This window comes from Palaemon carinicauda, chromosome 5 (genome assembly GCF_036898095.1).
Source record: "Palaemon carinicauda isolate YSFRI2023 chromosome 5, ASM3689809v2, whole genome shotgun sequence".
In the NCBI taxonomy this organism is placed as follows: Eukaryota; Metazoa; Arthropoda; class Malacostraca; order Decapoda; family Palaemonidae; genus Palaemon; species Palaemon carinicauda.
In genome coordinates this window covers 127,255,138-127,282,107 of record NC_090729.1, presented here as the reverse complement: position 1 = coordinate 127,282,107, position 26,970 = coordinate 127,255,138, and the positions used below count along the sequence as shown (strand labels likewise).

The following is a 26,970-nucleotide window of genomic DNA, read 5'->3' as shown; positions in this document are numbered from 1 at the left end:
TGTTTTAGTCAGAAAAAGCAATTGACTTATGGATTGAAGAACCAAAAAATATTGATAAAAAGGCAAATAGTTATTATAAAGAAAAAATAATGATAAAATGCACACTTATCACTACAACTAATTAATTAATCATAACGGATGAGCTTGACGAGGGCATCAAAGAGTTCTTGAATGAAAGTACAACTGGGTTACAAAGAATTCGCAACCAGTTCACCAAGAATGGCAACGGAAACTTAAAGTATTTGGTTTTATTAACAAAATTTTGGAATAAGCTATCCTAAGGTACGAAAAAATAGAATTTTTCTTGGACTATAACCTGGAAAACCCAAAGAACAACCAAAGTTATGTTTTGGGAAACTAATAGAAATAATAGTCCACAAACCAGTGTACTGGGTATTGGAAACTATCGAACAACTGGGAAGAAAACAGAGTGGATTTAGAACAAAAATACTAGAAGAGCAATTGATCAGTTGATAAGGCTGGACCACGAGATTAGTTTCCCAGATGAATCTTAAAGTAGTTGTCCATTTTTATTTACAAAGTACTTACAATATAATTAACCATGTAGCCTTGATATACAAAATGTAAAGAATACCCACTGGAAGAATGGCAACAAGAAATTAATGCTTTTTGAAAGATAATGTGTAGTAAATTGAGAAAAAAAAAATTCTACATATTATACAAACCCTCGTCCTTTACTTAAGCAAATGATAATAGCAAAGCTTGAATACGGTAGTTAGTAATTATAGCTATATAACAACCGGCCTGTAGCTACCGGTCAAGTAGCGGAAAAGTACCTTAGCCCTCGCTTGCTCATGCTCACTGACAAAAAACAAACAACTTTGACTCCAACCATCAGCGAGGACGAACATTCTCGCTGGCTCTGAATATTGGCAGATAATACGGAAACTAAATTTTCCAGCATGCTGGAGACTCTGTGTTTGCCGAGGATGGCGACATGTGGCCAAAATCTGGGGCATATTTAAGAGCGCAAGAGACACTGGTCTTCATTAGCTTTGCCCTGCCTGCAGAGGAAACTCCTGCAGTCAAGCCTCCCTTGCAACAAGTGTCGTGAGTAGTTGTCCTCCCAGTGCAGTGGTAGACATATGGTGGAAGTAGAAAGAATTATTAGAAAAGGGATTCTAAGGCCTCAGGGTCTTCCAGCCCCGCCCACCCCCCAATCAGGAGCCAATCAGAATGTACCAATCCATTGATTTTGGGTCAACCCTAGGAAAAGGGGGCCCATCTATTTTCCATAGCAAAATAGGTGGGGGTGGGCCTCCTCTTCAGAGAGAGCCTTTATTCCAGGCAGATGATGCCTAATTTGTGTTGTGGGTCTCCTTGGAGTTGGCAGGTTTGCCTTTCGAGGAGCGGCTGAAGCAGGCCCCTATTTCCAGAAAGCAGCCCTCGCTTCGAAGGACGTTTGTCCTCTGGAGTCTTCCAAGAACCCTGTTGTAGTCTCCAATACACCTCCCGAGGCTTTGGAGGGAGAAGATCCTGCCAGGCGCCCTCAGAAAAGCACCAAGTTTCTGCTTTTCCATATAGGATCCAAGAAGCTAGCGCCCGACACTCGGCCGACAAAAGGAATTCTCCTTTGAAGCGTAGCTCTTAGAAGCAAGCCAACAGGGTTGTTCCTTAACCTCTGCCAGACTCTGCCTCTTCGGTGTAAGATCATAGACGCGTTCCGCATGAGTGGGCTGCTACTTTCATAACTTCCAGAGAAGACTACACTTCTCCTCCTTACTGGCTTCTCTTAAAAAAGCTTCATCTGTTGCTTCAACCAGAAACAGTGGGCTCTCTGTCTTCGTAGGGGTTAGGTAAAAAAAAAAAAAAAATGCTCGCTGCCCAATAGTGGGTTGACTCCTGAAGTACCAAGTTGCTGCTTATTGCCTATGCTCGGTCGACTAACACTATGTAACCCACTATATTGTTTTTGTGTGGTTATCTATCACAGTATAAGTATTTTACCACTGTATGAGAACACTTCACTAACTGTGCAAAAGTGTACTGTATGTACGTACACAGTACATGGTAAAACTGAGCATAACACAAGTGATCACCCTTACATGTAAATACTGAACCAACAAAACATTGTTGTTCCTATCGAACAACACTCACTGGTACTTAAGTATATTCTACTGTAAAATATGTACAGTACAATCACTGCAGTAAAGCTAGCTTTATAGTTAGCCCAAGGTAACATGACAACACTTAAGTGATCGCCGTTTTTGGCAGGTCGTCGCACACTGTTCCAACTTGCCATACACGTAGCATTTATCTACATTACTGTAAAGTACGCTATTTAGTATGCAAAAATCTTCAGTAGTTATAACAATACACTAATATTAACAATGATACACTGAACTGTTACTTTTTCCATTTTTATTTCATAGTTAAATACCACTAACCGTTTTTGTACTTGGTTCTATGCAGTAATATGTCGTGAAGCATGATGCAACACTTAAAGCGTCGTCTCTTAGAGTTTCAAACTTTAACACTATTTACAGTACACATCACTATGTACAGTACATACAGTAGTTATCAATTACACAGCTGTGGAAAAAAAAAACTAATTAGTAATGTACAGCAAAATAATTTGAATAATTATGCCGTACAGTACTTACTGATCATGTACGCAAGTACCGTACTGAATACAAAAGTATGGCATGTACTGTTCATGTATGTATGAGCCATACTAAATGCAAAAGCAATATATGTTTGTTAATAGTTATAAAAAAAAGATACAGTACAAGATCTATATAAACATGTCTAAAACTCTTCACCAGTGGGATACTATGACGTCACTGGCGTCCGCCTTCCTCTATGTTATATGCCTTGCCTAAATCACCCATTTCAGTCGGCTATGTTTTGAGATTCCAAGCGGAAGCGGGAAAGATTTTTGCTTTCTAATGCCCAATAATTGCTCAGTTTAGTGTTGTAACAACCGTAAGGATAACATTAAAGGCAGGGGTTAAGCTGCTTTAAGTTTCCTAAAGACATTGAATTCAAAAATAAATTGCTTCATGCTGATCACAGCAACCGGACACATGCTATCATTGGTTCAGCTCATTACAATGATGGTAATTAGGAAGATGACTATGAGGTGGATATAGACTACCAGAAATAAATTTTGGGTAGGATGGTACGCATGATGAGAACCAAAAGTGAAAGGTCGTGCATGTTGTTATTTAAGCTTTCAGAAAGCTATTCTCTCTAGCAAATCTTTGCTTGGGCTGTTTGATATGTTGAACTGTTTATATAGTCTAGAGGGTATAATGACCTGGAGGATCAATAGAGACTGCTTGGAACATTTTTATGGATTAATTAGGCGAATGCATGGTCCTCATGAGTACCCCATGAAATAAGGATAAAAAACTCTCTAGTTAGAAAACTAACATTCTCATTAAGTGAAGATTCTCACTGCATAGCTGGGGAAACTTCAATGAAGGATAACGTGCCTTTGGATGATAAAAATGAACTAGAGTTAGCATTAGAACTCTGCACAAACAGCATTTTGTTAAACATTGAAATTGAAATAACTATGATGGGGTCAGTTTGGAGTTTCCTTATATAAACAGCTCTTCAAATAAACCCCATAATCTTATCTTCCTATTTGTGGGAAGAAGAAGAAGAGCGAAGTAAACAAAGTGTTTTCGGAGATACACCTCAAGTTTTCGCCGATTTTCTTTGGAATCTGAGTTGTTAACTGAATGGAAATGAGGTGAGAGGTTTATGAACATGCAGTGATTTGTGGTATATATAGACAGTGAGAGAATTTATCTCCCATAGACAAAATATAGTGCAAGGTTTCACATAGGCGTGCTAGTGTTTAAGTTACCCCCTAGCCATCCCTAGGGGGGAACCTCTACGCGTTTTTGAGCGACGGTGGTGCCATCTTTTGAGAAATTTTGTTACTAATTTCGACAAAATGATGTATCGTTCAACGGCATTCAAGAGAAAGGACTCTTTTGGGTTGCAGTTTTCTGCTTACCCATCTATGGAAATTGTGAGCGATATGTTATTTTCCTGCATGAAATTGAATCCTAGTACTATAATAGGCGTGCAAATGATGAATAGGAATAGAGTTATCGTTAAAGTGACACCGGAAGTGTTTCCTGACATTATGAAACAGTTCGAAGACAAAGAAATAAGCTCTGCGAAATGTGGACAGGTAAAAATTGTAAATTTAAGTTCCTCTGTTACATATGTGTCTATAAGGAATGCTACATTTGAACTTGAAGATGAAGTGTTAAATTCAGTATTATCAAAGTATGGAAAAGTAGAAGGAATACGACGTAACAGGTATGTTGAAGGGCCATTAAAAGATTACTTATCAGGAGTATGGACAGCGAAAATGAGATTAAAAGAAAACGTTCCCTCATCTATTACAGTAATGGGGTACACACTAACTGTGTTGTATAATGGACAGCAACGAACATGTTTTAGGTGCAAAGAGGTTGGGCACGAGGTGAAAGATTGTCCATTAGAAAGTACGAGACCCAGGTTTAACGAGGAAGATTTCCCTGACATGGTTCCTGACCAGAAGAGGAATTCAGTGAAAACAAAAACAAAGAACAGTGAGACTACGGCAACGGTATCTGGCAAAGACGACACTTTGGATAGAGAAACTATTATTCAGTCTGAGGCAGTTCTGGGAGAAGAGAATGTCGAAACAGATAAAAGTTTTGATTACTTAAGGGAAGAACCTCTCGAGAGAGGATCAGAAAATGAAGATGATGGAAACTGCTTGGCTGAAATTGACCAGGAAATAATTGACGAACCCCAGAAACATGGATTATCACAGGAAATAGGAACCAGTGAAATGAAAACTGCAACAATCCAGGCGGAAGTTCACCAGGTATCGATGGAAAGTGACGAATTGACGGAAAATGAAGATATGGTTAGTGGAAACAAACTTAGCCACCATGAAGACACGAGCGTGCGGCCCAGAGAATCGATTCCCCAGGAGGAGCATCGTGGTATCACCGACAAAGGAACAGGAAACTGGTATACGGAACAAGATGGAGCCAATAAGCTGAAGATAACTTTAAAAAAGGACCAGACCCAGAGCATGGATGTGGATCATAGAAGTTCAACATCAGATAACGAAACAGAAAAATGTCCAAAGAAGCATAAACCATGTTAATTTTAGTGTATAAAAGAATTTATCTTTAATTTCTATTAAATTCATTTCATCCACATTAAATATAGTGACAGTTAATGCCAATGGACTTAATTGTATAAATAAGCAAATCAAATTGATAAGTTTAATGTTTTTATACAAACTAGATATAATTTTTATTCAAGAACACAATATAAAAACTGAAGGGAAACTAGAGTACATAGAAAAATTTTGTAAGATATTGATAAATTATACACAATATCATAAAGGGGGACTTGCTATCTTTATACGAAAATCATCAAATGTGGATGTCCTGAATGTAGAAAATGATATAAATGGTCATTTATTGAGTGTTAATTGTGTCTGTTCAAATGTTCACATTCAGCTACTGAATGTCTATGCCCCAGCTGGAAGTAGCAAAAAGAAAGAAAGAGAACAGCTCTTTTGTAAAGATATTATGTATTTCTTGCGAAATAATATAAGTAACATTATTTTGGGTGGAGATTGGAACTCCATTACTAGTATGAGGGATTGTTCAAATTCAGATAGTTGCCTTTTATCTAAATCTCTTGTGTGCCTTAAAAATAATTTGAAATTGAAAGACGCCTGGTTTCTCCTAAACCATCATGTAGAGTATACATATATTAGGGAAAACTATGGCTCAAGGTTAGATAGATTTTATGTAAGAGATTTGCAAAATAACGTAAGTGATATTCGAAATATACCTGTGAGCTGGTCTGACCATTCCATAATCAAACTAACAATAAAATTGGAGAATGTTATGTCATTAGGTAAAGGGTATTGGAAACTCAATTGTAATATTTTGAATAACGATTTAGTTAAAGAAAATTTCATGATGGCTTGGTCTGAGATTAGAAATAAGAAAGGCAAATTTGAAAATATTAAATGTTGGTGGGACTTTGCAAAAGAACAACTAAAATCCTTTTTTGTAAGTTGTTCAAAGCAAATTAATCGGGAGAGATACGGACTACTTAATTTACTGAATTATCAGTTAAAAGAGGAAATTAGGAAATCGCCCTTGAATGCTGAGAAAATGTCATTAGTGAATTCATTAAAATTAAGAATAAATAGTATTCAAGATGAAATATGTGAAGGGATAAAAATAAGAGCCAAAGTTGATGATAAATTAAAAGGAGAACAAGTGTCAGCCTATCTACTAGGGAAGGAAAAAAATATAAAACCTTTCGGAATAAGATTAGGAGAGAAGATGGTAGCGAAATTGTTAATCCCGATGCAATTATTTTGCATGTAAGAGACTATTTTGAAAACCTCTTTAAAAGAGAAAAATGTAATAAACATAGTCAACAGATGTTTCTCAATTTAATCAATAATGTTATAGACAAAAGTGAAAATGATATATTAACAGCAGATGTGACAGAGTCTGAAGTATTTGCAGCCATTCGTGGGATGAAAAATGGGAAAAGTCCAGGAATAGACGGTCTCCCCGTAGAATTTTATAAGACATTTTGGAAAGATATCAAGCAAGATTTTGTAAGCCTAATGAAATTTGTGTTCAAGAAAAAGACCGCTGTAAAACTAAATAAAGGAATCATTACTCTCACGCCGAAAGGAGGAGACTTAGATCATATTATTAATTGGAGACCAATAACAATGCTAAATGTAGTTTTTAAAGTCATAGCTAAAATAATAACTAACAGATTTAAAAATGTATTAAATTTAATTATATCCTCTGAACAGTTCAGCTGTCTTGAAAACAGGTCAATAATCAATTTAAACGTCTTAATGAGGGATATTATGGTTTACACAAATGAAAATAACAAGGAGGCAGCTTTGATAAACTTAGACTGGTCGAAAGCTTTTGATCGTGTAGATCATGAATTCGTATTTGCACTATTAGAGAAATTTGGTTTTGACAGTAGTTTGTTGATACAAATGTTATATGAAGATGCTGAAAGTGTTGTAAGCATAAACGGCAACCTCTCTAATCCATTTTTGATTAGAAAATCTGTGAGGCAGGGATGTCCATTATCCATGATGTTATTTGTTGTGTATCAAGAACCTTTCTACAGAATGATAAAAAGACAGCTTTCAGAGTCTTCCTTAAAATTACCAAATCAACTGAATGTGTCTGTTTTTGGTTATGCTGATGATTCTGTTATTATTGTAACTCGTGACGAGGGTCTTTTAGAATGTATAAATGTAATCAACGAATATGAAAAAGCGTCTGGTGCCATTTTGAATAAAAGCAAGACTTCAATTTTAGGTATAGGATGTTGGAAAAACCGAACGGTATGGCCAATTAATGGCTACCAGTTTCTTCAGGATTCATGTAAAGTATTAGGAGTTTACCATACTACTAATTATCTGAAAAGTGTTGAGTTGAACTGGTCTTCTTTGGAAGATAAGATTACCAAGATGGTTGGTATTTTTCAGAATAGGAGACTGACAATATTTCAAAAGTCTATTGTAATTAATTGTAAGATTTTATCAAAAACATGGTATATATCACATGTTTATCCAATACCAAATACATGTGCTCAAAGAATTCAGAGATGTTTGTATAAATATATGTGGAATAGCAGTTATGAACCAATTACAAGAAAAACTATGTTTTTAGATAAATTAAAAGGGGGAGTTGGAATGTTTAATATTTTGTGCAAATCAAAAGCCATAATGTTCCATACATTTCTGAAAAATTGTATAAATAGATGTTTTGGTTATGAAATGCTGTATTTTTTTCTGTAAAATTCGGGCAACTTTTCTAATTGAAACCAAAATTGAATATAAAGATTGCACTATTTTTATCCCTGTATATTATAGCATGATGATTGATATTCATAGAAAAGTCTATCGCTTAAAGAATTATCCAAATGTATCAAATAAAGAAACTTATTGGTTGCTTATGAATTGTGAAGATTACAAACCCAAGATAGAGCTACTGTATCCCCTTTTCAATTGGACTTTGATTTGGAAACATGTAAACAACAAGTATATTGATAAGAACAGCAGGGAAATACTTTATAGGTATACACATGAAATACTAAATACAAATGATAGGTTGTACATCATGAATTTAACAAATGAAAATAAATGTCTATTTTGTGGTGCTGTAGAAAATAATATGCATTTTATTTATTTCTGTCCATCACTAAAGCAAATAATATACTGGTTTAAGACACTTTTGAAAAATTGTTGTAAGATCAAGACAAACTGTTTGCTTAAGATTTTGAAATTAGACTTTGAAACTGTGTCAAATAAGGATGAAAATACTGCAATGGTTTTGATATCGGATTTTTTAGCAGGAGTGTGGTATGGGCGATCTATAGGACTGTTAACGGATGACCCAAATTTACTTATATTCATAAGAAATAGAATGTTAAAAACAAAAAAAATTAACAAGGAATACTTTTAAAAAAGAATTAAATAAGATATTTACAAAAGAGTACATTTATGATAATTACTTAAATATTTAATATGATTATAAGTTAAGAACGTTTGTACAATAAAATTTATTGCATATATATTTATTAATTGATTTAATTTGTATTGAGCTAATTTATAGCTATGTAAAACAATGTAGTTTATATCAGTATTTTGTAAAGAATAATTACGTATATAATGTAAATTGCTAAGATGTGATTGTATTTTTATAATAAAAGATAAAAAAAAAAGTTAGAAAACTAACATTCTCATTAAGTGAAGATTCTCACTGCATAGCTGGGGAAACTTCAATGAAGGATAACGTGCCTTTGGATGCTAAAAATGAACTAGAGTTAGCATTAGAACTCTGCACAAACAGCATTTTGTTAAACATTGAAAAACATTGAAATTGAAATAACTATGATGGGGTCAGTTTGGAGTTTCCTTATATAAACAGCTCTTCAAATAAACCCCATAATCTTATCTTATTGTGGATGAGATTTTATGCTATACACGATGTTATTGGGGAGAGTTTATGCTATATAGGAAGGTATATCGTGTAAAAATTTATTCTCAAATAGGGGGAAAAGCCTGCTACATTGACCCTGGGAAAAATGGATAGACTTTGTGAATAGGGGAAATTTGCCGGTTCCATCACAATAAAACCATGGAACAATTAAAATTAATGATGAAAGTCTTTAGAGCCATCCATGATGACACTCTTAGGGGAGGAAAGGATTGTGTCAAAATGCTGGCATCAGAGTTGCAGATAACAGTAAGAGATGTTCCTACTTATATTTTAAGTTTTGCAATGATAAAAGCGCTTTCTTCAAAATGCGGTATGTGAATACGACTTAGGGAATTGACAAATATAATGCTTCAAAGATGAGAAAAAACTCTGAGAAAAACCCTGGGATAAGACCTGAGCAAAAGAGGGAGATAACAGTTGGTTAGGTAAAGTACTGTATAACAATAGGGTTACTGGTATATCCAAGGATATTTCTTATAGAATATTCCTCAAAGTAAATCGTGTATATTGCAAACTCTGAAAAAAATTGTATTACAGACACTAGGGGTAGTTTTGTTAGCTAAAAAGACCTATCACCTTACAGAAAAACTGCATACTTCTCATAGAGATTACGGTACTAGCGGCGGGACAAGCGATTTTGAAGGCATAGCCTCTTCGCAGTGTTAGACCTGTTTATCTAGATCTTGGTACAGTACATGATATAGGACAAACTTTACTTTTCTGCAAAAAGGATTACTGTATTCCACAAAAAGGCACAATAACCGAGGTGAATGAAGGATAAGCCATGCAGCTACAAAGGGGTAAACAATAAAATGAACAATAAAGGGATGTAACTACATTGCATGCCCCGTCTATGCAGACAAGCCCTCACAGCCACAAGAGAAAAAATTTAAATGGATTATTCAGATATGTATAGAAACCTGATACAGTAGTGTAATAGAACTGTACATAAAAGTATAAATATATATAGTACAAAAATATTAAAATGGGTACTGCACTGTACTGTACAAAAAGGATTACAAAAGTTGTATCCGTATTTACTGAAAGTTTAACACTGTATATATGAAAAATTAAAACTGATAAAAACTGTATATCACTATATTTTTTTTTTAAATTTAATGTAAAGTGGAAAACTTACCAAAATCTATCTTGCCATTCTGCAAGGGGAGGAGGATCAGCTACGCCATCAATTATTGCAGAGCTCCATTATGGTTTGTGGAGTAGGGTTTGGTGGACGAGTGGTTTCAAAGCTTGGGAGAATCCGTGGTTGAAGAAGGAAGAGGAGGCGGCGGCGGCAAGTGGTGGTAGTGGCCAGCTGCTTTACTAAGTTCTTGATCTCATCCTAGATGCTCTTGTAACCAGCGAAAGTCTCATCCAATGAATGCACGAACTTCAAGGCACACTTCTAATACTTAATTACGTTGAGGTCAGGGTTGTTATTGACGGCTACTTTGGTAACATCTTCCAAAACTCCTTTGACCAAGCAAGCAGCTTAAAAATATGTATAATACAGTCATATACTGTACTGTATGTACAGTAAAATAATCTTCTGTATGCAGAGTAAATGATATGTGTGCTAACGCTAATTAACATTTATGTTAAGCATACATACACTAGAAGTGCAAGATTTTAATAAATTAAATAAAACTAGTGTAGGTACCAAATCTACAGTACAGGCAATTCAAATCATACAACTATACTTTCATACAAACTACATGTACGTATGCATATTAACACTTATGTTAAGTGTACATGCACTACAAATGCAAGAAAAAAATAAATAAATTCAATCAAATACAGGTACCGTATGTACCGAAAACCTAATTCAAAATATAAAACAACACTTTTGTACAATTTTACATTAAAATTACCCTAAACAAGATTTTAAAAGCATAATTATGTAAACTATAATATAACATTTTTAAATATAAATGTCTTATAAAATTACCAGTTTCATCCATATTCCACATTTGTCCCAGCTTGTACCACCTTTTCCATGATGAGTTTCGAGGCTCATCTGGGAAATAGCCACTGTCTCATGGTCCACAGAGGCTGACTTCCCCGTAATTTTCAGTAATTTTCATATTCTCGAGGTAAAAAAAAAAGTGAAAAAAAAAATATAATTTTTATCAGGCCCTTTTACCTCACCATTGATACAACCTTCCCACTGCATGGTGCACTGGCAGCCATAGCAGTACTAATCTGCACTGCATTCTTCTCTCTGTACCCCACAGCACTCTTTTTAACACCGAAAAAGTCTTCTTATAGCAGCGTACTTTATCCCATCCTTGCACTTATCAAAGACTTTGACCTTCTCTAGAATCATGACCTTCTGCTGTTTGGCAGAACCTTTGTTGGTAGAAGAAGCTCTCTCAGGGGATATGATGTCAATGAAGTATGGTAAAGTGATGATGGCACAGAAAGGACTGAAGCAGGAGATGCACACGTGAAGACAAACTATGCAAGACCGAATTTTATTTTAATGGGTTATCTGGTTCTCTGTATCACAAATGACAAGAATTCCCAAAGATAGAAACACCGTAAATCGAGGGCTGAAAAATCTGTAGAAAAATCTTATACAATATAATACAACTGTACAAATATAAATATATACACAGTACAAAAAAAAAAAAAAAAACTAAAGGTACTGTAATGTACAGCACAAAAAAATAATTACAAATGCCGTATCTGTATTTACTGAAATTTTAACAGTGTACAGTATATGAAAAATTAAGATGTTAAAAATTGCATAGCCCTATCATAGCTTTTTTTCTCGAATTTAATGTAAATGTAAAGTGGAAAATATACCAAAAACTATCTTGCCATTCTGCAAGGGGAGGAGGATCATATACACCATCAATTATTACCTGCTGTTCCAGGTGTTGAGGTGCCAGTGATGGGAGATGAGAATGAGAGAGAGATTACGAAAGAGGAAGTGAGGAGAGCACTAGATGAAACGAGAGTAGGAAAAGCATCTGGTATGGATGGTGTGAAAGCTGAGATGTTGAAGGAAGGGGGTGTGACTGTACTTGAATGGTTGGTGAGATTGTTTAATATGTGTTTTGTGTTGTCAATGGTACCAGTAGATTGGGTTTGTGCATGTATTGTACCACTATATAAGGGTAAGGGAGATGTGCACGAGTGTTGTAATTCAAGAGGTATTAATTTGTTGAGTGTAGTTGGAAAAGTGTATGGTAGAGTAATGATTAATAGGATTAAGGATAAAACAGAGAATGCAATCTTGAAAGTACAGGGTGGTTTTAGAAGCGGTAGGGGTTGTATGAATCAGATTTTTACAGTTAGGCAGATATGCGAGAAATATTTAGCAAAAGGCAAGGAGGTGTATGTTGCATATGAGAGTGTTGATAGGGAAGCAATGTGGAATGTGATGAGGTTATATGGAGTTGGTGGAAGGTTTTTGCAAGCAGTGAAAAGTTTCTACAAAGGTAGTAAAGCATGTGTTAGAATAGGAAATGAAGTGAGTGATTGGTTTCCGGTGAGAGTGGGGCTGAGACAGGAATGTGTGATGTCGCCGTATTTGTTTAACTTGTATGTTGATGGAGTGGTGAGAGAGGTGAATGCTCGAGTGCTTGGACGAGGATAATAACTGGTAGGTGAGAATGACCATGAATGGGAGGTAAATCAGTTGGTGTTTGCGGATGATACTGTACTGGTAGCAGACACAGAAGAGAAGCTTGACCGACTAGTGACAGAATTTGGAAGGGTGTGTGAGAGAAGGAAGTCGAGAGTTAATGTGGGTAAGAGTAAGGTTATGAGATGTACGAGAAGGGAAGGTGGTGCAAGGTTGAATGTCATGTTGAATGGAGAGTTACTTGAGGAGGTGGATCAGTTTAAGTACTTGGGGTCTGTTGTTGCAGCAAATGGTGGAGTGGAAGCAGATGTACGTCAGAGAGCAAATGAAGGTTGCAAAGTGTTGGGGGCAGTTAAGGGAGTAGTAAAAAATAGAGGGTTGGGCATGAATGTAAAGAGAGTTCTATATGAGAAAGTGATTGTACCAACTGTGTTGTATGGATCGGAGTTGTGGGGAATGAAAGTGATGGAGAGACAGAAATTGAATGTGTTTGAGATGAAGTGTCTAAGGAGTATGGCTGGTGTATCTCGAGTAAATAGGGTTAGGAACGAAGTGGTGAGGGTGAGAACGGGTGTAAGAAATGAGTTAGTGGCTAGAGTGGATATGAATGTGTTGAGGTGGTTTGGCCATGTTGAGAGAATGGAAAATGGCTGTCTGCTAAAGAAGGTGATGAATGCAAGAGTTGATGGGAGAAGTACAAGAGGAAGGCCAAGGTTTGGGTGGATGGATGGTGTGAAGAAAGCTCTGGGTGATAGGAGGATAGATGTGAGAGAGGCAAGAGAGCGCGCTAGAAATAGGAATGAATGGCGAGCGATTGTGACGCAGTTCCGGTAGGCCCTGCTGCTTCCTCCGGTGCCTTAGATGACCGTGGAGGTAGCAGCAGTAGGGGATTCAGCATTATGAAGCTTTCATCTGTGGTGGATAATGTTGGAGGTTGGGCTGTGGCACCCTAGCAGTACCAGCTGAACTCGGTCGAGTCCCTGGTTAGGCTGGAGGAACGTAGAGGTCCCCTTTTTTGTTTTGTTTCATTTGTTGATGTCGGCTACCCACCAAAATTGGGGGAAGTGCCTTTGGTATATGCATGGTAGTGGGCAGCTACTTGACCAACTTCTTGATCTCAAGCCTAGATGCTCTTTTAACCAGTGTAAGTCTCATCCAATGAATGCACGATCTTCACAGCACACTCTTAATACTTAATAAGGTCGAGGTCAGGGTTGTTACCGACTGCTACTTGGAGTTGTGCCATCACTTGTTGGCTGCAGTGGACCTTAAAAGTTCTTAATGACCCACTGGTCCATAAGTTATATGAGGGCAGCAATGTTCGAAAAAAAAAAAACAACATCCCCTTGCACATTAAGAATAGTTACCCCAATGGATGTCCTTCACCTCTGGCAGGAAGCAGTACTGAAACCAGCTAAAGATGAGCTTTTTCCTCATCAATGCCTACTTCTTGTGCATCCAGTACACAGGAAGCAAATTCACGTGATATTGAAGAGCATGGGGCCTTGCAGTTATAAATGGAGCCAAGTTTAAGTTTAATAAGATGGCCCGTGACATTCTAAAATATAAATGCATTTAACACTTTAATTAGAGAATCTGAAAAAAAAAATTTACACCGTTACCCTATCTATCCTTCTCTGCCTTACAACCGGTAGCATGACATTTCTTATTGGCTACAAACGCTTTCTTGGGCATCATTTTCTAAAACGAACCTGTTGAGCAATAAAGAGCACAGAAATATGTATAATACAGTGTATGTCATAATACTGTATTTACAGTAAAATAATCTACTTTATATACAGTACATGTTAATTTAAGTAAATGATAAGTATGCAAACGCTAATTAACATTTATGTTAAGCATACTGTACATACACTAGAAGTGCAATTTTAATCAATCAAATACAGGTAGTGTAAGTAACAAATCTACAGTACAGGTAGTTCAAATTACACAACTATACTTTCAAACAAACTATGTATGCTAATCAACACTTTACATGTGTACATAGCCTAGAAATGCAAAAAATTTAATTGAGTACAGGTATCGTAGGTACCAAAAACTAAAGGGATTTTGACGTAGGAAAAATCTATTTTTGGGTGAGATAGCCATGTCATCCTGATGGAAGTTCCCTCTGGCAACTTTCTACTGTATAATATTTCTGAGATTGATATTATAAGAGAATTACCGTCAGGTATCACGGGGTTCTAACCTCCGGAACGACTATCCGAAAATATCGTGTATAATCAGGGATGTATCCTAAGATAACCATAGATGTCTGCACCCCGATAGACCTCATCCCAGTCTAATCCTCTAAGGGGAAAGATAGTGAGGAGTCTTTATATATCCTATCACCTTTCAGTGCTCCCATATGACCGTGCCACTTCATTCCATGTTGCAGCCGAGGTACCGTGAAATAGAAGCCTCCAATGAGCAAAGGAGGGAGGGGGGAGAAAAAAGAAGTAATGGGCGGGCCATCAGGACGACATGGCTATCTCGTCCAAAAATAGATTTTTCCTACGTCAAAATCCCTTTTTTGGGCTTGAGCCATGTCGTCCTGATGGAAGTGTACCAGAGAATTATCTATACTCTGTGGGAGGCTCTGCATAAATGACCTTGAACCAAAAAATGCTCCCCACCTATGTGACTAATCATAAGTATTAATTTCTATACCTGGGAACCTGAAAAGGAAATGAAGTGCATTTTGTTTTCTTTTTTCCCTGAAGCAAAAACTTCTGTTTACTCATTGCTAATAAAGAGCTGAAAGAGTGCCCTACGACGCATTGTGGGCTACGTCGTTGCCGCGGGGTAGATAACCCCCCCTCAATCACCACAATGACGTGTCTCCTCCAATTGCTTCATTTAATGCCTGAAGAAAACCCAAGTAAACTTCCGACCAGTATATGTCTGCAGTCCCTCAATAGACATACTGGAAAAAGTTCTAGAAGGAAGCCACATCTTTACGGCCGAGACCCGAAGTCTTAAGAGCCGGGTCCGCTCTTCATATAAAGTAATCTTATTTTGTAACTAGCTTAGAGACAAACCAGACTCCACTATCATTTTGAAACAAAAGACTGCCCTTAAACTGCACTGCTCTCAGCAAATACACTTTTGGACAGTGTATTAGACAAAGGAAAGGATCACATTGAAGGGGAACTATTTTCCATAGACCCCAAGATAATGAAGTTTATTTTTAGTCCGAAAAGTGGGATCAGGGTATAAATTAACCTCACCATTTTCCACAAATTCAATGTATTTCTCGTCTCTTAGAAATCGTTACAATGTCACTAACCTGAGCACTGGAAGCCATCGTAATTAAGACGACGACTTTCTGAGTGGGATCAAGAATAGAAGCCTTTTGATTGCCTATGTCCGAAGTGAATTGCAAAACTTTGTCCAAAGACCAAGAGATAGGCTTCAGTAGAGCCAACAGCCGTAGCCTTGCACAAACCTTCGGAACTTTGAAGAGATCCGAGTAAAATTAGACATCAAAGGCGTATATTATTATTATTATTATTATTATTATTATTATTACTAGCCAAGCTACAACCCTAGTTGGAAAAGCAAGATGCTATAAGCTCAAGGGCCCCAACAGGGAAAAATAGCCCAGTGAGGAAAGGAAATAAGGAAATAAATAAATGATGAGAATAAATTAACATTATATCATTCTAAAAACAGTAACAGCGTCAAAACAGATATGTCCTAAATACACTATTAACAACGTCAAAAACAGATATGTCATATACAAACTATAAAAAGAATCATGTCAGCCTGGTCAACATATAAACATGTGCTCCAACTTTGAACTTTTGAAGTTCTACCGATTCAACTACCCAATTAGGAAGATCATTCCACAGCTTGTCACAGCTGGAATAAAACTTCTAGAATACTGTGTAGTATTGAGCCTCATGAGGGAGAAGGCCTGGCTATTACAATTAACTGCCTGCCTAGTATTATGAAAAGGATGGAATTGTGCAGGAAGATTTGAATGTAAAGGATGGTCAGAATTATGAAAAATCTTATGCAACCTGCATAATGAACTAATTGAACGACTATGCCAAAGATTAATATCTAGATCAGGAATAAGAAAATTAATAGACCGTAAGTATCTGTCCAACAAATCAAGATGGGAATCAGCACCTGAACACCAGACAGGAGAACAATACTCAAAAACAAGGTAGAATGAAAGAATTAAAACACTTCTTCAGAATAGATTGATCACAGAAAATCTTGAAAGATTTTCTCAATAAGCCAATTTTTTGTGCAATTGAAGAAGACACAGACCTAATGCGTTTCTCAAAAGTAAATTTGCTGTCGAGAATCACACCTAAAATTTTAAAAGTCATACAAATTTAAAGAAACTTCTCAATACCAACATCCAGATGTTGAGGAGTCGCTGTCCTTGACCTACTTATAATCATACTTTTGAGTTTTGTTAGGATTAAACTTCATACCACATAATTTGCACCATGCACTAATTTTAGCTAGATCGCTATTAAGGGATTCACCAACCCCAGATCTACATTCAGGGGATGGAAGTAGCATCATCTGCATATGCAAAAGCTTGTTTTCTAGGCCAAACCACATATCGTGTATATAGTATGAAAAGTAATGGGCCAAGAACACTACCCTGTGGAACACCAGATATCACATTCCTATACTCACTATGGTTCCCATCAACAACTCTGAGATCTATTACTTAAAAAATCCATAATAATGCAAAAAAACGACCCACCTACTCAAAACTGCGAGTTTGAAAAAAAGGGCCCCATGATTAACACGGTCAAAGGCAGCACTAAAATCAAGGCCAATCATACGAACTTCCTGACCACAATCAAGGGATTTCTGTACAGCATTGGGGATTGTAAGATGGGCATCACATGCTCCAAGGCCTTTACGAAAACCAAATTGCAAACTAGGGAATAGATGATTACCTTCAGCAAACCTATTAAGATGTTTTGCCAGAAGACTTTCAAAAACTTTAGATAATATGGGAGTTATGTAAATTGGGTGGTAATCAGTTGGACTTGAGCTACCACAAACACATTTACTTGGAGGAGTAACATTACCAATTCTCCAACAAGTGCTAGAAGCTCCTCTCATAGCTAACTTACTCAAGTTAACAAAACTTTGGAGCTAAGAAATCTGCAGTCTTTATAAAAAAAATAAAGGAAAAATACCATTTGGGTCTATACCTCCATAAGCATCAAGGTCCATCAATAGAGCTTTAATTTCAGGAGATTAAAAAGCTAAATTAGTTAGTTTAGCCTCAGGAAAACAGGAATGAGGAAGTTAAAAGGGTAAATGTCTAGGAGAAGGCCGCACCCGTTTTTCAAGTATTAACGACGAAAAACGGCAAAAAACAACCAGATTATTGTTGCACATCTCATAGAAACATGAGGAAATGAATAAAAAATAAACTAAGACCTAACTCTTACACATAAAATGTAAGCATAAACCTACTACTACAATTATGGGGGACCCCAGTGGGAAGCGGGGTTTTTGGGTGGGGGGAGGAGGAGAAAAGTGATTTTTCGGGGCACTACCGAACCTAATACAACCACCTACCCTACCCTGGGGCACTGTACCCCTACCTAGGCCTACCAGGGGGGGGGGGGCTCCGCTCCCCCCTGCAACCCTCCCTTAAGGCCACAGTGATTTTCAGGGCACCACCGAACCTAAGACACCCACCTAACCTAGCCTAGGGGCCCTGTGCCCCTACCTAGGCCTACCGGGGGGGGGGGGGGGGGCGAAGCCCCCTTACGGCCACTACCTAACACATCCATCAAACCAATTCCAAAGTGATGGTACTGCTGTATACATCGTTATACTATCACCATTATAATATACTCCATAAATTAATGAAGCTTACCTTGACCTGTTGGTTGATAAAGATGTGCTGCTGCTTTGAGGAAAATGTGAAGCCGTTGCGAAGGTTCCCCGACATGCAGGACAATTTTTATTTTGTAAAATTAAATTGTACATCTGGCACAAATCCACTAGTTTTTCATTATTCCCCCGAAAAAGTTACAACAAATTCACCGTAACTTAAGAAACAGTCGGCACAAGAAACGGGAATTTCAATTTCTTGTGCAATATCAGATGACGTGCTTGCTACAGCCTCCATGTCTAGGAACGAAATAAAATGGCTGGGTAAGAAAATGTATTGTCGCACTGTGATGGGTAAGAAAATGTATTGTCGCACTGTGATTGGCCAATCGTGAAGACGTCATTGGGAAAGAAAATGTATTGTCGCACTGTGATTGGCCAAACATGAAGACGTCATTGGGAAAGAAAATGTATTGTCGCACTGTGATTGGCCAAACGTGAAGACGTCATAGTGGACTAGTTTGTCTGCGGATTATAGTGGTTACAGGGCTCATTTGAGCAAAAATAAGACACAGTCAACAATAACAACAGACTTAGAAAAATCTGGGAGGAAGACAAGAGTAGCGTGAGTTTGATCGTCGATATTTTGACTATTATTGATTTTCACTAAATTATCTCACTGCTATACCATTATATACATACATTCCTACATATTCCGATAAAAATAAATTGAATATCAGTGATATCTTCATGCGGCCCTATCCTAGACATTAACCGTTAAAAGTTTTTCATTACTCTGTTTACTGTCAAAAACATCAACCAAAAGGGTTGCCTTTTCCTTTGTACAGTGCACTGGCAGCCATTGCAGCACAAATCTTCACTGCAGTCTTCTCTCTGTACCTTACGGTACTCTCTTTAACCCTTCCTTGCACTTATCAAGGACTTAAACTTCTCCTCGAGAGTCATGACCTGCTGTTTGGCAGAACCTTTGTTGGTCGAAGCAGCTCTTGGGGGCCATGATCTCAATGAAGTAAGGTAAAGTGATGATGGCACAGAAAGGACTGAACCAGGAGATGTACACGTGAAGACAAACTATGCTAGAGTGAATTTTATTTTAATAGGTTGTCTGGTTCTCTGTATAGCGAATGACGGTATCCCCAAAGATATAAACACCGAAAATCAAGGGCTGACTGTATTCATCATTCAGACGCACCTCAACCAGATGAGAAACTCCTGCACACACCTCACCGATACGTAACTCATCCAAGTGCTCTTCAACCTGATAAGACACACCTGAGTGCACCTCACCTCGACACACTCACAGATGCACAACTCTCAAGCGATTCTTGCGAGTAGTTAAGTCTTCAGGACGCTCTTCCCTGTAAGATTCTTCTTAGGACTCTTTATCTGGACATATCTTCCACACGCATCGATGTCAGAAAGGCTACTCCTACTGCGGCACTGATTGCAATGTCAAAAGTAGCCAAGGCTATCCCAGCCACGTTTGACCGAGGTTCATGGAACTGCATCTCGAGCCTACTAATCTATAAGATAGGAGGCCAAACAGGAAAAAAGCCTCGGGTAAACGCCCCCTAGAGGGAACAATTGACAGAGGCCTCATGGGCTCCTTACCCCCTACAGAAATTACCCTAGCGAATAATCTTAGGCTCTCACCTTTAGAAGTTGCATCTTTGACTTTCCCTCCCACTTCTAGAGAATGAGGAAAGAGAAACTATCCAACATTCTTCAGCGGTACAGGACACAAAGTTAGCGGAGGACAGGAGATGCTCCTTGAACCATCTTTCGCCCTTGCCTGCTACTTTCATCCGAGGGAATCCAAGAACACAAAAACCAAAACGAAGAGCATAAACTCCTCCAACAGATCCCAGATTTAATAGTACTACCCAAGAAGCTCAAGCCCTTGGAGAATCCAGCAGAGGGGCACGATCCAAATTTCTTTCATCCCAGTCCTCTCCTTGGGTGGACGAGCAAGATTATGACGAAGATGATCACCGTGGCCGGCTTTTTTTACGTTTCTGATGAATCGGAGGGGATTCTTCCGAATCCAGAAGAGGGAGAGTCAGACTAATTTCATGCAGGTCCTCCAATGTATCCAAGATAAACAGCCTTGGGTAAGCTACTTTGTCTCCTTCGAAGGGCAGGTAGGGTGCCTTGTCGAGCACCTGGTTAATCTTGGGTGCAAAGGTTCTATACAAGGTAGAATCAGGTTTCAATGAGGAAGGACTTCGACGGTGGGAAAATCTTGCCATTCAATTCCACCAGCATTCATCCATTAGAGGAAGTATTACAGAATATGCAGGACACTTTTCCTTCTCTCTTTCCTCTGGAGCCTGCAGTATAGCAACATTGACTGGGTGTCACTGGTTGGCGACATCCTAAGTGTCTCTCTTGATCACAGAGGCACCGACGATGGTAGCCACGGCTATTAGGACATTACATTGCAGGCAGCTTCCCAGTTGGATGTCTGATCAGGGACAGTTGGCAACTTGGCCATCACCGAGGACCTTTCCGATCCCGACAAAAGGCTAGCCACAAGGGATGTCGAGTTCCTCACACATCAAGCAGCTAACCAGCAGGCCAGTTGGGTTCTCACAAAAACGTGGCACCATGCCAGCCTAATTCCACAGGAGCATCAGTTGCTGAGAAAGGCTAAACCATTGTAACGCCTCCATAAACGGTTAATGTCATTTCCATGTGATGAGGTGGAATCTACAACAGAAAGGTGCAGGAAGTATAGTCAGTATTTGTTGCTACATTGAGCAGTCTCCTTCAGTCAATCACAGTACGCCTGTCTTTGAGCAGACCAAGGCTGCAATGTCATCTTTGCATCTTCACAAGCAACCTTAGAAGAGCGACCCTTGGCTGCCCATGTCGAACTAAGCGGGGCAAGAGTCACCCTTATAGATTCGTCAGAGACCTCTCAGAGGTAAAGGAAAGGGTCGAGGACAATGACCCCATTACGAAGGGTAATCCTCCCAAGATGTGACAAGTGGGGGTATGCCTGCAAGCCAGTTGGAGGTGGTGGTGGTACTGCGGGGCAGAGGAATGGACGGCAAAATTCCCAAGTTACAAGTACCTCCTCCCAGTCATCAGTTCTCCCCCTCCCCTGATTCCACCATCAGCGACATAATCATCATATCGCCAGATATTGGGAAGGGATTTCACCCTTTAGACAGACACTCAGACTATGCAATAGAAAGGTGCTCTCCAGGAGGTTGACAATGGTCTCCCCAGGTTTCTCCAGTAGACTTTTTTTTTATAGAGAAGTCATCTGGAGAACTGTCATCGATCTTCAGAATCTTGTGGAGTTTGTCCTGCAAACTTCTTTCAAAACGGGACCACAGCAATGGTCAGGCAAGCTATCAGGCCTTCAGACCTCATGGTAATGTACATTCTGAAGGCTGCATATTTCCTGATCCCGATTCATCCCTCTTCCAGTTGTTACCTTCGACCAGTAATGGCCAACAAAGTATTCCAGTTCAGTGTTTACCAATCTTTTTCACTCTAAGTTTGGTACGAGTGCACGCCAGCAGCATTCTTCTCCATTACCTGGAAGGTTGGAAGAGCGTCTGGAAAGTTGGAAGAGCGGCTGGAAGAATCAAACCTGTTAAGATGTTTTCCGCTCTTAACACCACCTCCCAAATTTCTGCTCTTTACAGACGCACCCATTGAAGTTTTGAGAGCTCACCTCCATCAGCATATGGTATCAGGATAGTGGTTCGATAAGAATCGTCAAGACATATCAGTGTGTTGGAGCTAAAGGTAGCCTTCCTTGCACTTCAGCACTTTTGCCTTCTAACCGGTCACTCATTGATGTGGAACACCACCACCACCATGACGGTTACCGGCACCTAAAAAATTGTCATAAAAAAACTGGTAAAAGTCCTGGAATAAATGTAGCCAGGCATTTACAGTTTTAAAAACGGATATATTGACGTAAATGAGTGATGTTACGGTCACAAACCCGTAATAGATAATAAAGTATGGTAAAATTACGGTTGTCTGTATTTTACTGAAATACGGCTGAGAACAGTATATTTTTTACTGAGAATTTCTGATTAAAAGTAAGAGTTTTTTAACAGTGTAAACAAGTAAAGATGTACCTTGTCATTGCAGCTTTGCCGACTTGCAGTCTTATATTTCTTTAATTGTATACAATACTATCGAGAAAGCAGAAGTGGATAAGCGTCTCTCGCTTTATTTAACTCTACAATACTATAGAGATTTCTCAATAGTATCGTTTAATTAAAGAAATACAAGAGATGCCTAGGAGCTGCTACAGGCGGAGCCTGGGTCCAACTCACACAATTTGCTTTTATCATTAGATTAAGAATGAACAACTTAATATCGTTAAAATCAAGCTATGTAAAAGCTTATGCTTAGTAATTAGACAATAATAAAACAGCAATTATACAGATTTCTTGACACTTTAGTTTCTTTAAAGTAATTCAAACACATCATTAATTCAAACACAAAGTTAATTATCGAGATAAGATACCTCCGAGAGAACTGAGGTATCAGTAGCCAGAGGTCAAGTTAACTTTCAAGGACATTGTAGATTTCAAATAGCTTGCATAGAAGTGTGGCTCCACAATCCATACCCATCATACACAACCATTATGTCCGTATTATATAACCATGTTACGTGATTCTTCATAAAACCTGTTCCCAAAATTATCTCCAAAGTATCTTTGTAATAGGTTGTACCTAAAAATATTCTTATTCACTTGATAAAAACATTTTTTCACAAAGAAACTACTATTTACTATGATAAAACATTTCGGAATCGAAAATTTTTTCTTTAGAACCTTAAAACATAACAAGCAGGATTTATCCTTTAGAACCTTATAAAGCATTCTAGATTTCCTACAATGTCATAGATTTCTCCGACGTCAGAATATTTGAACTCATCAGATTTGTATGCGTCTTGGTAGATTCGTTACAAATCGCAAATAATATGAATTAGTGATATTTATATGACTTAACAATTATATAACAATGGCAATAATAATGAATATAAATACTGCTAACATTAGTACACAGATCACCGTACTAATTTTAAAGGTCTTGAGATACCTAATAACCCTCCTTTCTAGAGATTATTTCTAACAACTTCCCCCATACAAAATTATTAATATGCCATGCTTTAAATTAAAAAAAAATAATAATTATTAGTATTTCTAGAGAGTAATTTTCTATTTTAATATAGATGTATGTAGTGATCAAAATATGAAATTGGCGAGTGCCGTTGGACAGATTAATGAATAATAAATGTGTATATATTTTTAATAAAGTTTAATACAAAAAAGGCATCTATAAGAATGTACTTTTAAGCCTGCCGAAGTGCAAACAAGCTTAGAAGTTTAATCTTAACTGAAAGATTAAATTTAACTTTAAACCATCATAGTGAACTTCAAAAATAATTTAAAACTTCGACCTTTAGCCTATACATAACAGGAGTTTACTTTCACTTATGACATACACGTTTACTATAAAGTACTTTAAACTTTAATTGCTTGCATAAATTCAATATCTCAATATATCAATTACAGTAATATGTAAGTTCTAATCAAAAGAACTACGAACTTTCCTAATGATGTAATTCATCTCTGACATTTACAGCTCAACCTATTCAACTTTCACTCAAAAGAGAAATTTGGAGAAAGTGGTTTACAGTAACCGGAAGTTTTTAGTTCTCAAAGAAACTGATCTAAATATTATAAAAAGGAAGTGATAGATTTTTTTTTTTTTTTTTTTTTGGTAAGAGACGCTTCGCCAAGACCCTCTTTAGAATTTTAATGACATTCATCAATTTAATATACATAAATTCAATTTGTCAAAAATACCATGATATCTAACAGAAGAAAAACTATCACTAATTTAAAGACTTGGTAGTCGTCCGAGGTGTAAGTCTAACGAGTAGTTTTATCATTTATCACTTCAAAATAAAAATTATCTTATCACCTATGGGATCATTAATTGCCATAGACCAGGTAATCTACCATAACACCACATTGTGTGTGTATGTGTGTGTGTGTACAGAAATAACACTCAAATGTAGGGAATACAAATTTAAAGTACATAATTACTGGAACTAGTAATTACCCCTCGTATAGAATTGGAAAGGGAAAGGACAAAGATTAGATTATAGGCCATCTTTGTGTGGCTTCTTACAACAAAAAGTGTGTCCATATCGATATTATCATGGAGATACACTAAGAAAAATGCTATGGCTCTGTCCCGATTGTATTAGCGAAGGCAAGGTCTATAGAAAAAGAGCGAAGTAGTCATGGGAGAACATGAAGCTAGAATTGCCTAGTTGGAAAGTCGTTATGGTCAGAATTCTTCCCTTGGTATTGACCCAGAAGTAGAGACAATTTCACAGTGAAAGTTAGTAATAGGGCAGAGATTTGAATTAAGAGAACACTAAAAAAATGGGTTGCACCCCAAAATGAGAGTGACCTATGGAGACAACGATAAATTAATCAGCTAAAACTAAGGAAGGGGGGGGGGAGAAGAAAGGAGGTCGAAAATCCACTCAAAAGACAAACTAATTATTGATAAAAAGATCTGCATTCATATTGAAAGGTTTGTATTGAAATTTATATTTTAGAAGATGACAGGATTAAAGACGTGGCAGTGATTAAGAGGAGCATGGTTGACAAAACTCAAGAGATTGGGTAAACTTAAAACAAAGAATAATGCCAAGAAATAATGAAGACGAGGTACCTGCTTTAACTTTAAAAAAAAAAATCTTATTTACAATCCTTTCAAAAAGTCTAGGAGAAGAGAAGTCTTATTCAAGAAACATGTGTTGGGTTGGACTGCTCACTTTGAACTGAAATAAGAGCCTGAAATTCGTTATGCTATTCATGAAAATGGTGCCTAAAGTGTTACAACGCTACAGGACAATTACCCCCCGCGGGCAACTAACCCCCTGGGACAATCACCCCCTAGGACAATCACCCCCTAGGACAATCACCCCCTAGGACAATCACCCCCTAGGACAATCACCCCCTAGGACAATCACCCCCTAGGACAATCACCCCCTAGGACAATCACCCCCTAGGACAATCACCCCCTAGGACACGTATAACTTATGTTGTACGTCAAAGGTCTGGGCATTTTGAAATTTACTTACAGTTAAAGAATGATGATAAAGTCTGCGGGAAATTTGCAGGGAATCATAATCCCAAGGAATAAAACTTACGAACTAAAATGCATCAATCATACTAAGCTGAAGAAGATATATCATTTAGTGAATTCTAGAAATTGTAAGTTAATATAGAATTCACGAGAATAGCAAGAAATACGGATCACGAATACTAAAGACGCCATAAACTGTGGCTATATGAATGCTCAATCAGTTGGAAAAAAATTAAACCAGTGCATTTTTTTTTAAACAAAAGTACACAAGTGGACAAGATTACCCAAGAGCCACATCCCAAAGAAGTAATTACGTACGTATTTACAGTAACATTATTATTTGTTACTGATCTGGAAGGAAACGAAATACATATTTTACTATAAATCGCGAGTCGCCTTACCTTTTATCCCACTTTTCTTAGAAAAACAAAGGCAATAGAAGGAAATATGTAACATCCAAGTTAGGATCTTGACCATCCTTGACAATGGTCCTTTTAAAGGTAACTATACTAAATATACGCTAATGTATTTATCTGTCAACTCTCAAATGAAGGTAAAAAATCGAACTGGTATCTAGTAATCATCAAAAAAGTCTTTTAATCGTTATAGATTATTAGTCTACAAGAACAACAGCAGCACACTTTATATGATTGAAGTTCCTAGTTTCAAAGTAATGAAAATATGGGAATTTGCAATTAAGTTGGTCTTCATTTCCACACATGAAATATGGGATTTACTTGTCTTCCCATCTAAATTTACTAAGATAGGCAAGGTCTACTCTATTTTAGTTCATGGTGGTAAAATAAATATTCATAGAAAAATCTTCAAAATATAACTGACAAAAAAGGGAACCCACCTTATGGACCAAATTGAGAGAGGCCAAAAAATAACACGGGGGGAAAAGGATATCATTCGGTAATTTAGAGTGATAAATAACGTGAAATGTAGTTGTAGGGTTCATTTGGTATCAATAAAGGAAATGTGAAGCGGGGGAGAGGGATGGGAAACATTAAGTGGTGGGAAACGGATGGGTGAGGATGGGTCGGTTGTATACGAATGGGGGATTGAACGGTATTAGGGATAAGAAAAGTATCTGCACTATTAAAAGGTTTTTAAAGATTAAAATATCCTAAAAGTAGCAGATGCAAGGGACAGGCCTTTGCATTGTCAGGAAACTTCCCAGAAACCGATTATGTATACGCATGCAGACTAGTAATTATAACCAGTTTTTAGTAATCAATTACACGGAGACTAGTAGTTATAACCAGTTTTGAATAATTATTACACGCAGACTAGTAGTTATAAACAGTTTTAAAGAATCAATTATATGCA

General features: G+C 37.5%; 1 long non-coding RNA gene across 1 annotated transcript in view; it reads right to left on the bottom strand.

The window, feature by feature from the left end:
- LOC137640564 (uncharacterized) overlaps positions 1-26,970 on the bottom strand; it is a 41,368-nt gene that overhangs the window by 6,017 nt on the left and 8,381 nt on the right. The window contains exon 2 of the long non-coding RNA XR_011044399.1: positions 10,192-10,544. This is a non-coding gene — a long non-coding RNA (uncharacterized lncRNA). The remainder of the gene's footprint in view (positions 1-10,191; positions 10,545-26,970) is intronic.